The sequence below is a fragment of the Falco punctatus genome, assembly GCF_963210335.1.
Source record: "Falco punctatus genome assembly, chromosome: 9".
Lineage (NCBI taxonomy): Eukaryota > Metazoa > Chordata > Aves > Falconiformes > Falconidae > Falco > Falco punctatus.
In genome coordinates this window covers 4112714-4128141 of record NC_137589.1, presented here as the reverse complement: position 1 = coordinate 4128141, position 15428 = coordinate 4112714, and the positions used below count along the sequence as shown (strand labels likewise).

Below are 15428 nucleotides of genomic sequence, written 5' to 3'. Positions count from 1 at the left end.
CTTTGCAACTAAGTTTTTAGCGTAATCAACCTCTAGACCTAAAAAAACAACGTAAACCCAGCAGGGGGTGTGTGTATGTACATACACACACACACACAAGAGGATCTGAACCAACGCTCCTGCGATAACAGCTCCTGAATACTCAAGCACAACCCGGACAGGAGCCTGGCGATCCCGCAAACCTCATCCATGAATGATGGATGAGACAGAGAGAACGATCTGCAAACTCACCTCAAAGCGGAGTCAATCTCCAAACATCCAGCTGCACATTCTTGCATCAAAATACAAATAAATTTGCACACAAACCACAACACAAGCAACGTATAATTAATTTTTAAATCTGGGTTTAACCTGTTTTGATCAGTTTGCTCTCCTGTCTGTATTCTTCTGCGCAGAAGCTGGCACCAAGGCTGGAGTTATTTCTGATGTCCCATGGCCACCAAGAGCTGACTCAGATGAGTTTGAATAAATTCTGCACAATTAGATGAAGCACACAACTATCAAAAAAAGTAATCCCCCCTCATTTCCTTCCCACACCTAAATTAATCCCCACCTGACCCAGGCATTAGCCGTAACACAGGCTGACACGGCCCCTGCTAACTCCTGACCTAGTGCTGAGTACCTGCTGCTGGCACCGCGGGTGACTCATCCTTACGACAGACACAAGGACTTTTTTAGGGAAATGGTGGGAAATGAAGAACCTACGATCTTCCCTGAGCACTGAAGGTCATCACATCCTGCAGTCTCCACCCTGAGATACAGGTCTCCTCTCTGCAAGTCACCCTCTTGAAGAAAATCTGCCATGCTGGTGCTTGGGATCTGCAGACATCTGGTCATTCTCATTTAAACGATGGGCTTTCACGGATTTTGAGGTCAGAAGAGACCACCGTGCTTTTCCAGCCTGACACACTGCATGCTAACTTACCTCAATTAATCCCTGCTTGAGTGTCATTCACCCCAGTGAACAAAGAGCGCTGAATCTGGCGTGTCCAAAGGTGGAGGAACCACCAGCACCTTCAGCAGCCTCTTCTGCCTGGCCCTTAGCTCTAGCCTTTCCCTGGCTTCACCTTCCAGCTATCGGGTCTTGTTAACACTCTGCCCACTAGAGCCCAAAAGCTCTTTATTATTCAATTTGTTTTCCCCATGACAACGCTAATTGCTTTAATCAATTTACCTTCCAACGCTCTCCCAGGTAAGTCAAGCGGACGGAGGTCCAGGACCCCTCCCCTGCATCCCTCCCCGACACCTTGGGTGCTCCCACGGCCCTCGGCAGACCCTCCTCGACAGGCACCAGGGACACGGCAGCCACCACGTCCCTCGTCCAGCCCCGCAGCCACCTGCCAGCCCAGGCAAGGAGCACGTAAGACCTTTGGCCATGATATCATATTAGCAGCGCTCGCTCGTGACTCCTCACTCCTCTATAAAGATGTGATTTCTCCAGACAGCATCCTGGAGGTACAGCCTGCGTTGTTTGCTCTCAGATAGAGAAATTTACAGTTGGCCATCTGAGAAATATTACCTGCCTGTATCCAAGCAATACAAATTGCTTTTACCAGCGGTCACTCCTTTTCATTATTTACCACTCTTCCAATCTTAGTGACATTTCAAGCTTTAGCTACGGTGACTCCCTTATCACGGGGTTGCTCACACGTTAAGCAGTGTAAGGACAAAAATGAGCACTCAGAGAAGCTGCTAGAAATGGATGTTTGGAAATTATTCCTGATTTTACAACTGTATTCTGAAAGCTGACGCTCTGACAGGTCTCAGCCCATCGCTCTTTTGCACCTCCCCAGCCAAAACAGCAGTGCTGTACCAACTGCATTTTTTGCTGAATTTTAAGTAAATAAAAATCCCCGCAGTCATCCTTATCAATCCCACCGATGAGCTCTTTCCGTGAAAAAAAGGTAAGTTAGTTCTGAAGGATGTGCTGCCCTGAAACTCACACTGATGGAGATTGTGTGCATCGCCGTCCTTCCCTCCTTCATTAAACAAGTCTACGAACGACTCGAACCGTTTGCTCAGGAGTTGCGTTAAACTGACAGGTCTGTCTTACTCAGCCTGGCCCATTTACTGCTTTTCGATAATAAAACAACCTAAGCATTGCTATGGTTTGCAGCGAATTCTCCAGTATCTCAAGACTTAGTAAAATATACACGTTACTGGCTGGGTTTACTCTGTGAACCTCTTCACAGAGAGATGCAGGGGCTGATGTACAAAGGTCCGACTAAAGCGGCGGCTGTTTTAACATCCACTGCTACCACAACTCTAACAGGGTCTAAACACCCCATTACTTTTCTCACTCAAAAAAAGTGTAATATTTTTGTCTTTTCCATTAACTTCATCTAGTAACCTAGTTTTATTCCTAATACTTTGCAGAAACTGTTTGTTCCTCTCATTGTTACCAGCTGCAGCTTCTCTCTCCGTCCTTTTGCCTCTTTCCTCAAGCTCTGATTTCCATCCTCTGCCATCGATTCCCCTCTCGGGCACCGGGATGGGCAGGCGGTGACTGCATCATAACAACTGTGCGCCCCACTTGGGCATCCAGCACCTTAAGCGGCCCGGAGCACAGGCTGGAAGGGTGATGGCTGAAGGTGAAGCAGCCAGGCGGAGATGCACTTGGCCAGACTCTTGCTCCTGATACATCATTCTACTAATTTTTTTTTCAGAAACAACCGCAACAATCATCACTGGCCGCAACCTCACTGCCTGGGGCTAAGCAAGAATGAGATTTCATACTCCAGGCAAGGCTGGAACTAGTACTTAGTGAAGCTGGGTCACCTCCAAGAAAGCACAAATTCAAGAAATATGTTGAACTTTTGGCTAGACAACACTAAAATTGCACTCGGTCTCTCCAAATCTACGCTGCTTCTTCCTAATGCTCACAATTTTTTGTTGTCCAGATGGAGAGATACAGATCTATGCTTTCTGCTCTTCAAACATTGAGGATGGGAGAAATACGTCATCTTGGTGCTTCACCTAGCAAAAATATTACAGCGTAGAACAAAAATCCTATTTCTTTCTAGGAACAGAAAATAGGTAGAATAGGTATTTTATTTGAGAAGCGCTGTTGTTACTAGCAAAGGGCAAAAGCTGAAGTTAGCATAGGTGTTCCGGCACTGAACATCTGGACACCCCAATTCTAGGCTCAACTGTTGCAGCATACCGCTTCTGTATGAGAGGTACTAGCTCAGACGAGTGGAACTATAAAACCTACATGATCTTCTGCTGTGCGATCATGAAACTTCAGATAACTGCAAGATCATGAAAGCAGATGAAAAGGGTTTTTTTTCCATATACTGAATTGAAATTCATTTCATCCACAGCTTGTCACAGCAAAGCTCCAGTCTCTCAACTTTTAAGTGTAACATCTAGTATTTAGCCTAATTACTTTGTTTAAATTGCTGATTTCTTCCAACATCCCCTCTCATGCAGAACCTGGTTTTTAGAATAAAGATAATAAAAAAGTCAACACTTTGTGACAGCTGTACAGGTACCATTACCATCTCTTTTACTTGGCCTAGCACAGTTTTAAAGGGGAATTTACAGGGTTTTCCCTCCAGCTAACACAAACAAAGGACATTCCCCCCCACCCCCACCCCCCCGATCGTCGTAAAACTAAAGGGTACACTGATAAAAGCAAGGAGGAGAGTTGCTGAGGCTAGCCAAGATGCAGTTATTCAAAGGGGCCTGCAGAAGGCCAGTTTTTAATTAAAAACTTTATCTGGAACATAAATTACAAGCTCCTCATGCCCAAAGTTCCTAGTGCGTCACCCGCAGAGGAATAAGGAGACCACGGAGACCTTGCACCTTGGGGAAGCCTCAGCGTGGTACAACACGGCTGTACGCAGGCATGCCTGGGATGCTGTAACAGAAAAGATGCAGGAAGGCCAGGAGATGCCCTCGATGACAGCACTGCTGCCAGGCTCACACCGAAGGGCACAAAACCAGGAGCTGCCTGTTGAGAAGGGACGGCCGGTGTAGCGCCGGCTTCCTCTACGTATAAATCAGAATCTCCATAAAGGCAGGCTGAGGACCTGCAGAGCTCATGGCACCCCACAGTGCCATACCCACTGGCTGTGCAGGAGCCAGCCACGTGATTAATTGTTGGGTTTGTTTATTTTCTGCCCTAATGATGATGCTTTTGGCTCCGTCAGCGTGTCAGCTGCGCGGAAACTAATGGATTTCCTTCTCCTCCTTCTGCCTCTTTTGGGGCTGATCCTGCACTCCTTGTACACCCACCACCCTTGCCAAAGCCCACCAGCATTTCAGTGGGGCTCAACCATTCTCCCAGTCAGGGCTGCTGATACCTCCCAGAGCCATACGTTATAGTTATTACAATAATAACCAAAGGCCAGGCTAATTTTGGAATATCCTACGACTTTGTGCCAACCTCCTCAGCACAGAAGCTACTATTTTTCCAGAGCGAACGGGTCGCTAAAAAAAATGATAGGCAGAATCCATTACATATCTGTTATATTTAGCAGCAGAGAATCCATCTGCATTATTCCTGGTCTCATTAAAGACTTGGCTCCTTGTAAATATTATGTCTCTAATCCACACATTCTCCCTCCGCGCTGTGCTTCAGGGGTCTATTTAAGTAATAATTGGTATGCGTTGTTGCAAAGAAATAGTGGCTGAGTGTTTGACAACATTACACAAGTTAATGTACATGGGAGCAACTGTGGCGGTCCTCGTGTGAAAAATCAATTCAGCGAGGTTCCCGCCAGCACCCCTGCAAAAACCTCACAGCCAAGGTTCCCCGCGCTTCCTGCACCTGGGTCCACAGAAGGGTGGGATTCGGTCAACCTTGCTTTGGCCACCGCGATGACACAGGTCCTTCCTGATGTCACGCTGCTCAGACTGCTGGTGGGGATTAGGGAGAGGACCTGGGCAAAGCAGAGCCCGCAATTCCACAGCCGAGCAGGTCGCTTTAACCACATAAAACCTGCTTCTGGTGGAAGGGATGGGCACAAGCCCAGAAGCGAGCAGGGCTGTTACTTTCAGCAGGACCACCGCTTTTTATTGGCTTAAAGAACACATGACAATACATGAACCAGATAAGGTTGGAAAAGCAAGTAATTAATAATTAAAATCTACTACTGATGCATTCAAGTAACTTGGGTTTTATTTGCATTTTACAGTAAAGTCCCAGAACAGATGGAACTTTACGGATGCCTATCAAGATGCCTACCTTGATCCACCCAGAAAACCACGTATTTGAAAAGCAAGGCTGAATTATCCAAAATAACCGTGTAACGCAAGTGCGCACAGCTCCTGTCAGCTGTGGAGTGGGGGGGACCCTGAAAGGTGCTGGCATCCCAGGGGCTGTCCTCCCACGGAAAAACCGCAGAGCAGGGGCGAGCCGCCACCACCCCGCTGGAGCGGGCTCTGCTCCTGGCTGGAATTTCAGGATGGTCTAAAAAAACCCCAAAACCGTTAAAAATCCAGAAGTGTGCAACCCCGCCAGGCAGCGGCACTGATGACCTCCATGGGCCCATCGAAGTGGGCACTAACAATACGGAGCCCTCCCCACAGCTGCACTGGGGTCTGAGAGCGGCTGTGTGCCCCCCCAGGAGCCACACGCATCCCCCTCCAGACGACACATGTATGTAACACCCAGAAATGCCACACTAATGGGAACAGAGGCAGTGACACGTGCACCGCTAAGGGGAACCCTCCATAGCACCACAGCTTTGATGTTTCGTGGGAAAACGCCGGCCTTGCTCCTCACCATGCTTCTCCTCATGCAGGACGTGTAACTGCAGACCTCAGGTCGGCCAAAGCAAACTCCATCCCACCAGCACTGACCTTCAGGACGTGCCAATGCAGATGCAAACCCCTCCATCAGGCCACTCCAGTTCCACCACGCATTTTTCCCCTCCAGCTATTCCAGCTGTATTTCTTTTTAATAATCCCATGGAAGTTACATGTAATGCAACCCAGGCACTAACAAATCATTACAGCGCAAAAAACCACCAACAACTTTGCTAGCAGGACCACCACGATCTTCTCATGCAGCCCCACCGTGCTCCCCCCTCACCAGACCAAGTGCCACTAACCCAACCGACCAAAGCGAACCCTAAAGCCCACGCAGCCGGGCTTATCTCACAGTTTCAACATGGAAAGTTCGAGTAGGGCATCAAATCTAGGTGAGATTGGTGCAAATCTGGACCCAGGCCCCCTGCTGCCTTGAAGACAGGCGCGACAAAACGGGACTTCTGTTCCTCAACAGTCCAGTAGCTCTTTTCCGAACAAGAAGCCTTCATCTTTCTCACCATCCCATTTCCCGAGCACGACATCCCACCAGCATTACCACCTCACAGAGGAGAAACAAAATTTAATTTAAAAACTTCAGACATTTGTTCCTCTGCAAACAATTCCTGGTTCTTAAGAAACCATCGGGGCTCACAGTGCAAGAAAGGGGAGCGCACGCTCATGAAGCGTCACTGGTTGTTGTAGAACTAAATAAATAACAGCTGATCCTTGTTGCAAAGGAAAAAAAAACAACCAAAAAAAACCCAAAAACAATGATCCTTGTAACTAAATAATAACAACTGTGCTCTGTTACCAAAAACTCCTGCTGACTTCACAGAAAATGTTGTCTGGTGCCTCCCTGGTACTCTGTAAAATGCCAAAGACCCCTGTCTCCTCGCCACGACGGCGCTGAGCAGAGGGGGAAGGTACGCAGGGCATACGGAGAAGGTCTGGTTTCCATGCCCTGGCTGGCGCAAAGGACGATGACACTATTTTTCATCTTTTCACCTTAAACCTTATCTTTATTTTATTTCCTCTGGTAAAGAAGGAACAGAAAAACGAGCCATGGGAGGTGGAATGAGAGCTGGCCCAGGTGTACCCGACACACCGCTTTTTGGAAGTGCAGCTTCCAGCACCGTGTACAGCGGAGGCGAAAACACCGATTCCTGGCTAAAACGTCTGCGCTACCCCAGTCAACAGCAGAACCAGCAGCGACTTGCGAAGAACCTCCCCTCCAAAGTTTCAGTGTTCCCTGCAAGTGGGGACCCCCAACAACCCCCCTACACCCCCCCTGCACAGTCCTTGCTGTCCTGCGAGTCCCCGTGCCGTTTCTCCTGTCACAGCCTACAACCTAAGCATCCGTAACTGTTGGGGACAGGAGGTCCCTGTGCTCTGAAAACCCCCAAATTTCTAGGGCAGGTGTAGTCACCCCAGTGTGAAGAGCTCCTCACCAGCAGATCCACTTTCCACTTCTTTACCTTACAACTAGAAAATAAAGCAAAGCAAGTCATGCTTGCCAGATCTGATCTGAGGAGTATATATGACACCCATCCGGTTTTATGAGATGGCATCATCCACCAGACTTTAACAAAAACACTTGCAAACCGCCAGCGCTGTGTCGAGAGAAGCTTTTCCATTTCTTCCATTTAAACACGAAGCCACTTGCAATTCCCACAGCTAGCGAAGAGCACCAAACCCCAGGGAAAACGACCCTGCCTTTTCCAAAAGGCTGGGCAACTCCACGTTTGGGTTGGTTTTGCTCATGGAAGTACATATTCTTACCAGCGTCAGCTGAACCGCGGAAGCGTGATCTGAACGGCCGCCAGCCTGATGGATAAACCGACTTGCCCGGCCAAAGGTTTCAGTAACGCTACTCCCAGCTCGTGCCTGGGACCTCATACTCGGGGGCTGATGATTTTTGCTGATACAAGGAATATTATCACTGGACCCCAACGGCCAGCCCCTGGACTGAAACGCCAGCGTCAGACGACGTTCTGCGCTGCAGTTTCGGCTGTGGGGAAACCCCCGTGACCGTCTGCCACCCAGCAAAAGCCCGAGGGGAACAGGGCACAACTCTGCCCCCGAAAAGCGGGTCCGGGTGAGAGGGAGCTGTCGGCAAACTGGGCTGTGGGGCTGCAGCTCTGCGGGGCGCCACGCTGCAGAGCCGCCCTGGCCAGCCGAACCCCGGGGATCCCACCCTGGGGATCCCACCCCGGCTGGGCGAGGGAGAGAACTGCCCTGCCACCAGGGAAAGCTGACGGCAAGGCAGTACCACCTACGGTTTGTCTGCTGTAAAGCTGAGAGTGAAACTCTGGACCAAGAAAGCATCTCAGCCTGAAATTCTAGGGGAAAAATGAAAAGCCAAGGTGCATGCAAGCCGCATTTCAAAACACACCACCCTTACGAAACCACCTTCTTTTCTATTCAGTTTCAGAACCGCTTGGTCAAGACTTTTAAAGGGAAAGACACTTTGATTGCCCATGACTGGAAGAGCTCAGATCAAGGGAGGAACTGCCCCCAGCCCCCAGAAGCACCCGGGTTTGCTAATGATGAAAGTGAACCTCTGTCCCCGCTCCCTGCTAATGACTAACAGGTGGGTTTCACAAATGCGTCCAAAAATAAAAAGCTCCTTTCTAAAAATACCGCCCCGCATCTACAATGCCAGATTTTCCAGAAAAATACTGACGATAGCTGACGTATCCCAAACAATCGCTTTTATAGGAACTTGAGGCTGCCCCTGCAGCAGAAAGTTTTCCGAGGGGAAGAATACAAATCTTTGTTTGAGATCCGAGCCCTGTGGACGAACCCATTCCCTCGGCCAGCTCTGGAGCTCCAGCACAAATCAGCTTTATGGTAATAACAGATTACAGAACACATCGCCACAAATTTATTTTTTTTTTTTTTTTTACTACAGGCTGCGTAATTGAAATGTCTGCGATTCAACAATCACCTTTGAATTCATAAATACCTCATAGTATTCTGAACACACTCTCCTATAATGAGACCGTCTTCAATTTTCCTTGGTAAAGAGACCTTTAAAGAATGCTAAAGCAGGTCGGCGCCCTTATGCACTGATGGAAACAGGAACAAAAGCATTTTGTCACCAGGCATCTCGTCTATCATTATTTTCTTCACTCTGCTTAAACAAACTGAAAAGTATGTGCCTTCCCCCCCTAAAAAAAAATAAAAATTAAAAAATCTGCAATAACTGCAATTTCATTCCGGTCGGTAAGCCACCATCTGTATGAAAACAACGGTCCATTATACCTAACCATCACCGGCTATCGTTTTTCCTGCTTCACTAATGTTTTTTAAAACACAGGATTAAAATGTCATACCATCCCTCACGTTCTGGGGAGCCGGGTGTATTCCTCTCCTCTGGTCACGGTATACTTAATCAAGTGTGAATGATTAAAGTACTTCAATTAGAGCTACGTACATTCATTGCAGGCAATTCAAAGGCAGCGAAGAAGTGCAGCTGAAAGAAGAAATTACTTCTACTACTTTGAGATCTCCATCTCCCCCTTTCCTCCTCCCTAGCACTGGGAGGACCCGGCAAAGTACCAAGCGCTGAGCCCCAGCCAGGATTTACCTTTGGGGCACGTCCCTCGGCAGGACAAAAGGCTGTTCTTTCCCCCTCAGCAAGTCCAGCAAGTTGTGGGGGGGGGGGAGTGTATTTTTTTTTATTTTTTTATTTTTATTTTTTTTTTAATTTGGGAAGAATAACCTCAGAGCAGCACGCGGAAATCCGCGCCCCTCCTCCGCTTTTGCTTTCCAGGCATAGCGAGGGAAGGTTGAAAATTTCCCAGGGAGGGGGGAGATGGTAAATAAATAGTGGGGAAATGTAGGATGTGGAGCCCCGCGGGGGGGTGGGGGGTGCGGGAAGCCGGCACCGCGCACCTCCGCGGGCTCAGCGCGGAGAGTCGCTAAGTGCCCGGCGAGCGAGCGCCGGTCTTCAGCCCAAATAAAAACTGATGATTCTAAAGATTAAAAAAAAAAAAAAAAAAAAAAGTAAAAAATAGAAAAAATAATTTTCTAAATTAAAAAAAAACAACCGGGAAATCGATTGAAAATTAAGAAAAAAAAAAAAGAAACACGCGCCCGTGAAGGGAAAAATTAAAATAAAATATACACAGACGGACATCCAACGCATCGCGGCCGCATGCTCCGCGTCCCCCGGCCGCCGCGGCCGCGGCGGCCGGGGGACGCGGAGCTGGCGGCCGCGCCGCACCGCGGGGTTCCCCCTCGCCCAAACTTTCCTGCCGCCGCCGCCGCCCCGTTAATCCCCCGGCAGATGTTGTCGGCGGCGCTCGGTCCTAAGTAAACAATGCGGGGCCCGGCACAACAAAAGATCTCCCACTTCACCCTGCCGCTCCGCCGCCCGCGCAAGTTGCGCGGCCGCCTCCCACCACCATCACCTCCTCCCCCCCACACACCGGGTTCTCGCCCTCCCTCTTTTTTTTTTTTTTTTTTTTTTTTTTTTCCTCCACCATCCCCACCGCGGGGACATCCAAGCAAAGATGTCCTCGCCTTTCCTTGTCCTTCTCGCCGCAGAGCGCAGGGCGACAGCGCCCGCCGCCCCCCCCTTACCTGCTCCCGGCCGCCGCGGCTCGGCTCGGCTCGGCCCGGCCGCCGGCAGCCCCGCACCGCTCTTCAGCGCCGCATCCCTTCCCGCAGCCACCGCCGCCGGGCTCTGCCTGCTGGAGATCCACCTTAAAAACGCCACCCGCTCGCACACCGCACAAAAAAAAAAAAAAACTTAATCCTCCCCCCCCCCCCCCCCCGCCGCTCTCCTGCTCCGCCCGCCGCCGCGCCGGGAGCGGACGGGGGCAGCGGAGCCCCGCGCAGCGCCCAGCACCAGCGGGGAGGATGCTAATTGCAACTTGGGGGGGAGGGTTGCCGGCTTTTTTTTTTTTTTCTCTTTTTTTTTTGTTTTTGCCTTTTATTCCACACACCCCCCTTTCTTTTTTTTTTTTTTTTTTTTTTTAAAGCCAGGAAAGGGAGAAAGTGCCCGGGCGGCGCTGGGCGGAGCGGACGCTCCCCCTCGCCACGCTGGGTGAGCGAAGGGAGAGGTAGGGGCTCTCACTGCCTTTTTTTTTTTTCCCTTCTTCTTCTTTTTTTTTCCCCCTTTTTTTTTTTTTTTTTTTGGGCAATAGGCGGGGTCTCTCCTTGCAAACCAATGACACAAACCCACATGGACCAGCCTCGCCCCCTATAGATACTCTTCACTACAAATAGGCTCTCTCGGGGGATTAGTGGATCAGCTAAAGTACAAACAGACGCAGCGAGGAAGGGGCGGGGGGGCGGCGGGGGGGGGGGCGGTGGAGCGGGACCGGGACCGGGCGGCCCCGGGCGCGCCCGCGGGGAGGGGGCTCCGCGGGGCGGGGAGGGGGCTCCGCGGGGCGCGGTGCCTGTTGCGCTCGGCGGCGGCCCGGGGCTGGGGGACACCCCCCACCACCACCCGTACCGCGGGCAGGGCCGGCGGCCGCCTTTGTTCGGCCACCCGCGCTGCGCGCAGCTTGCGCGGTCGCTGCCCCGGGCCGGCCGGTCACCCCAGCGCGGCGGTGCCGGGCGCGGAGCCCGCCGCCCTTGGGGGGGGGGGGGGGAGGGGTCTGCGGAACCCCCTGGGAGCCGGTACCCAACCTCGGCCTTGGCCCCGCGCCCCTTTGTATGGCCGTCATCCCTCTGTCCGCCTGACTGTGCAATTACTCCATCCGCAATTACTCCATCCGCAATTACTCCATCCGCGCCCCGCACTGCGCGCAGGGGCTGGAATCGCCGCTGTGAGGCCGGGGAATAAAGGCCACCAGGCAGGCTGAGCCCGCGCCCTTGGCATCTCCAAGACGGAGGGGCTGACACATCCATCCCCGCCGAGCGCCCAATTTGATGTGACTATCGTATAATCACACCGGGGCGTTCAGCTGAATGCAAGATAACGGGAGCGCGCTCCGACGTGCGTTTATTTGTATTTGTATTCTGCATTACCCCCATAGATTTGGGAATTAATGTTTTGACAGACGTTCTTCATCTGCTTATCGCAAGAACGTGGGCAGGTGGTGATCCCATCTTTTTGTTGTATAATCATCGAGCCTTCTGCATTACATATATCCCGTGCTTCTCAATCAGCCTGTGAAAAAGCACATTCCTTTTCTAGTCAAATAAACCCCTTGAACCGGATCAATTGTCCATCAAAATTAATAAGCGAGCTTCAGTTTCTGTGGGGAAAATTACATGGTGAACAGCCTAAAGATCTGGATTCTTAGAAGAACGGGTTAGGTCCTGGGTGTTTACACCATGTCCATCATTTATCCTCCGAGCACCTGCTGCCGGGAGCCGCTACCTCCATCCCACAGAAGTTGAAGCCTCGCACAGCCTCAGCTCACCGGGATTCCCGTGGTGTAGGCGCCCAGGTGGCCACCGCCGCGGCCACCCCATCATACCCAGGCTCTGCACGACACGGGGTACAGCCGGGCACCCCCAAGCAGATTTTAGCAAAATTAAGCAGCTTTCAGCTCGAAGACGCATCTAATTCTGCGCTTTTCCCTTTGGCGACAGTGCCTCCGAAGAGAAAAGCCCTACCCGCCTGCAGGAAACCTCACTGTAAGCATCACAGCCTCCGCCTGACTGGGATTTCTTGGATTTCCATCACTGCCCAGATATTACGGGCAGCTTGCTGGCACGTGGAACTTGGGCCGCAATGAGTAACAGCAGTTTGCCCCAGCCGAGGGCCTGCCCGTGGTGATTTCTTTAAACCACACTCACTGTCGCTCTTTGCTTGAGCCAATTTGCTTTGTTCAACATTACGTATACAACGTATGGGGGCGCGGGACAGGTAAACAGTAATTGCTTCTAATAAATAACATTGAGTTCGTGATATAAACAAAGTGACATACGTTAAGGCCAAACCCACAAATAATTATATTTCATTACTGAAGCAATTAGATTACAGGGTGTAAAGGAGAAAGCTTTGACGCAAACATCTTCAAGTTTAGCAGGGGGCAGTCCTCGGGCATGTGGATTCTTCTTCAAACTATTTGGATTGCAATCGAACATTCATCAAGTGTGAAATAGCCTTTGTAATTAGATGCTAGGAAAGAAGATACACGGTAGGGTCGGTGGGGGGCCTGAAACGATAGGTTTTTAATTTCAAATCGCAGCTTTTAAAACTTCCACTCAGCTGCTACCCAGCCTTGAAGGAGCTTCAGCTCCCCCGGGATCTCACTGGTTTGTGCAAAATTCAGTGTGTGCTTGGAGCAGGGCTTTTCAGCTTCCCGGAGCTCAGGAGCGGCGATCTGGGGACAAGGAAAGAGCCAAAGGAAGAGGATCGTGCTGGTACCGGGGCAGGCATGGGGCAGACCTCTCCTCTGGCCTCTTTCGTCCCATTTATTTCTTTTATCCACTTCCTGGACATACGCTTCAGGCAGTAGGCTGTTACCTAAAAGGCCGATTCCTCACATCTCCTTCTCTAACTGTATTTTCAAAAGACTGAGGCACCCAGCCTTAAGGAATATTGGAGGTAGTTGTGCAGACAATCCCATCCAGGAGAAGAATAGCCCTGAAAACTTGGCTTGTGAGGGATGCTTGCGGAAGCAAAGCAAAATCAAGCTGTTCCTCTCCTGCTCTTCTATTTATTTTAACCTATCGGTAGCTGGACTGAAAAGTTCCTGGCACTGTTTAGCAATGCAGTTCTTATGAGTCCTTCCGCTACAGGAACTGGGTGTTTGGGGTGCCAGGTTTACACAACACCCTTTCTCCCTGTCATCCAGGGTTCACCTCGTCCGCTGGATGGTTCCCCAGCTCCTCCCTGCTGCTGCTAATTCAGCACTCGCTGTGCTCATCCAGCGTTGCACCTTCACAGCTTCCAAAAATACAACAGAATGCCTGTAGCCTCTGTGTCTATAATAGTTATATTTCATGAATTTGTAATTATTTTTAGCAAGGGATTACATGCTTTGTTTGTGAATAACTCGGTGTCTTTTAGCAGTGGATTTGGGAAAACGGTGATGTACTGGTATTGTTTCCTGACCCACATGCTGGCTTCTGAGCAGCTGAACGCCCGTCACACGAGGCACTCCATCAACCGGGAGCGCAGTCACACTTTCCCTCCACACTTCACCGACATGTCAGCCTGAGTGCAGGGTACTGCTACATGGGTACTTCTCAAGACATTGCAAGGAATGAAAATAAATAAATAAATAAATGAAATTTACAAGCTGGTTTTCATAAAGAGGTTGATTTGCAGATGCAAATATGGGCCTTGATCCTGCGTAGATGATGCTCCTGCACAGCTTTTATGTAGCGTGAGGAGTCAAGAGTGACTTCAGCTGGATGACTCTCAGTGCATAAATTTAAGCGCATGCATCTCTCTGCAGATTTAGAGCGAGTATCTGTTGACTAGAATAGACCAGTTATTTTACTCCTCCAAGTGTTTGCGCGACTTCATTGCTCAGTGCTACGCAGGAACAGGCAGACTCAAATCCTGCCTAGATTCTTCTGAGCCAGAGATCATGTTGGATCGTTAGAAAATAAATTTGTATGTTGACGCCACATATCCGGCACCGATGTCAATATCCCATTTATTTTTTACCAGTTTTTAAGATGCAACTGCTTTGGACAGGTATGTTGGCTAGCTTATAATGGATATTCTTTAAAATTATCATCCCTGTTTAAGAAGGTGCTTATGGTTTTTGACAAATCAGTAGCAGCAAACATTTGTTTTCTACCAGTGTAGTTAATCCAGAAACTTAACCCTGGAGTTTGGCTTAACTGTCTATAGTATAGGTTCATGAAGCGGGATTATGAATACATTAAGGAACTTCCCGTAGAGATTTTTGTGAGTGTAAATTTGGAGCCTTGAGAAATTAATTGGTTTATTTTACTGCTTACTCTGCTTTTAATATTAGTACTCTAGCTCAAATTTAAAGTGCATAAAAAGAATCACATCCTTCATGTCACTGCTGTAACTGATGTAAACCAGCGATGAATTTGTTCCGAAACACACTTTGTAAGCTGCTCTGTAACTAAGCATTTAGAAGACGGGTTGGTTTTCTTACAGTTTTTATCTCACACCAGACTGACATGGGTATACAAACATCATTGAGCAGAATTACTTCTAGAGGGAAGTCAAAAGTCCACCATTTGGTATCAATCGTCTAAAAGTAAGTTCATTAAGAGGGTGGTTCAGATCACTTTTTGTATAATTTGCCATAAGGATGTCATCCAGTGCGAAGGATTGCACCAGCAGAAAAAAAAATTGCTCCTAAAGGCAGTGTATGATCTTTATTAGATCAGCAACTCCCCTCCCCACCCACCATTTTAGCATTAGCTTGTTGTATTTAATTACTGTAATGTTATTTTTCACACATTTAAAAGGTTTGCGCTACAGATGTAGAGTTTCATACCATAACAGTATTTAGCTTAGTGTAAGTGAAGATCATAGAATCATTTAGGTTGGAAAAGACCTTTGAGATCATCAGGTCCAACTATTAACCCAGCACTGCCAAGCCCACTGCTAACCCATGTCCTCAAGCACCACATCTATGCATTTTTTAAACATCTCTAGGGATGGTGATTCCCTTACATCCTGGGAAGCTTGTTCCAGTGCTTGACCACCCTTTCAGTGAAGACATTTTTCCTAATACCCCATCTAAACATCCCCTGCCATAATTTGAGGC

At 49.3% G+C, this 15428-nt stretch overlaps 1 protein-coding gene across 1 annotated transcript in view; it reads right to left on the bottom strand.

The window, feature by feature from the left end:
- Positions 1 to 10862, bottom strand: part of CTBP2 (C-terminal binding protein 2) — a 145385-nt gene extending 134523 nt beyond the window's left edge. The window contains exon 1 of the mRNA XM_080403119.1: positions 10345 to 10862. The gene's annotated coding sequence lies outside the window, so the exon portion shown is untranslated. The remainder of the gene's footprint in view (positions 1 to 10344) is intronic.
- Between the last annotated feature and the right edge of the window lie 4566 nt (positions 10863 to 15428).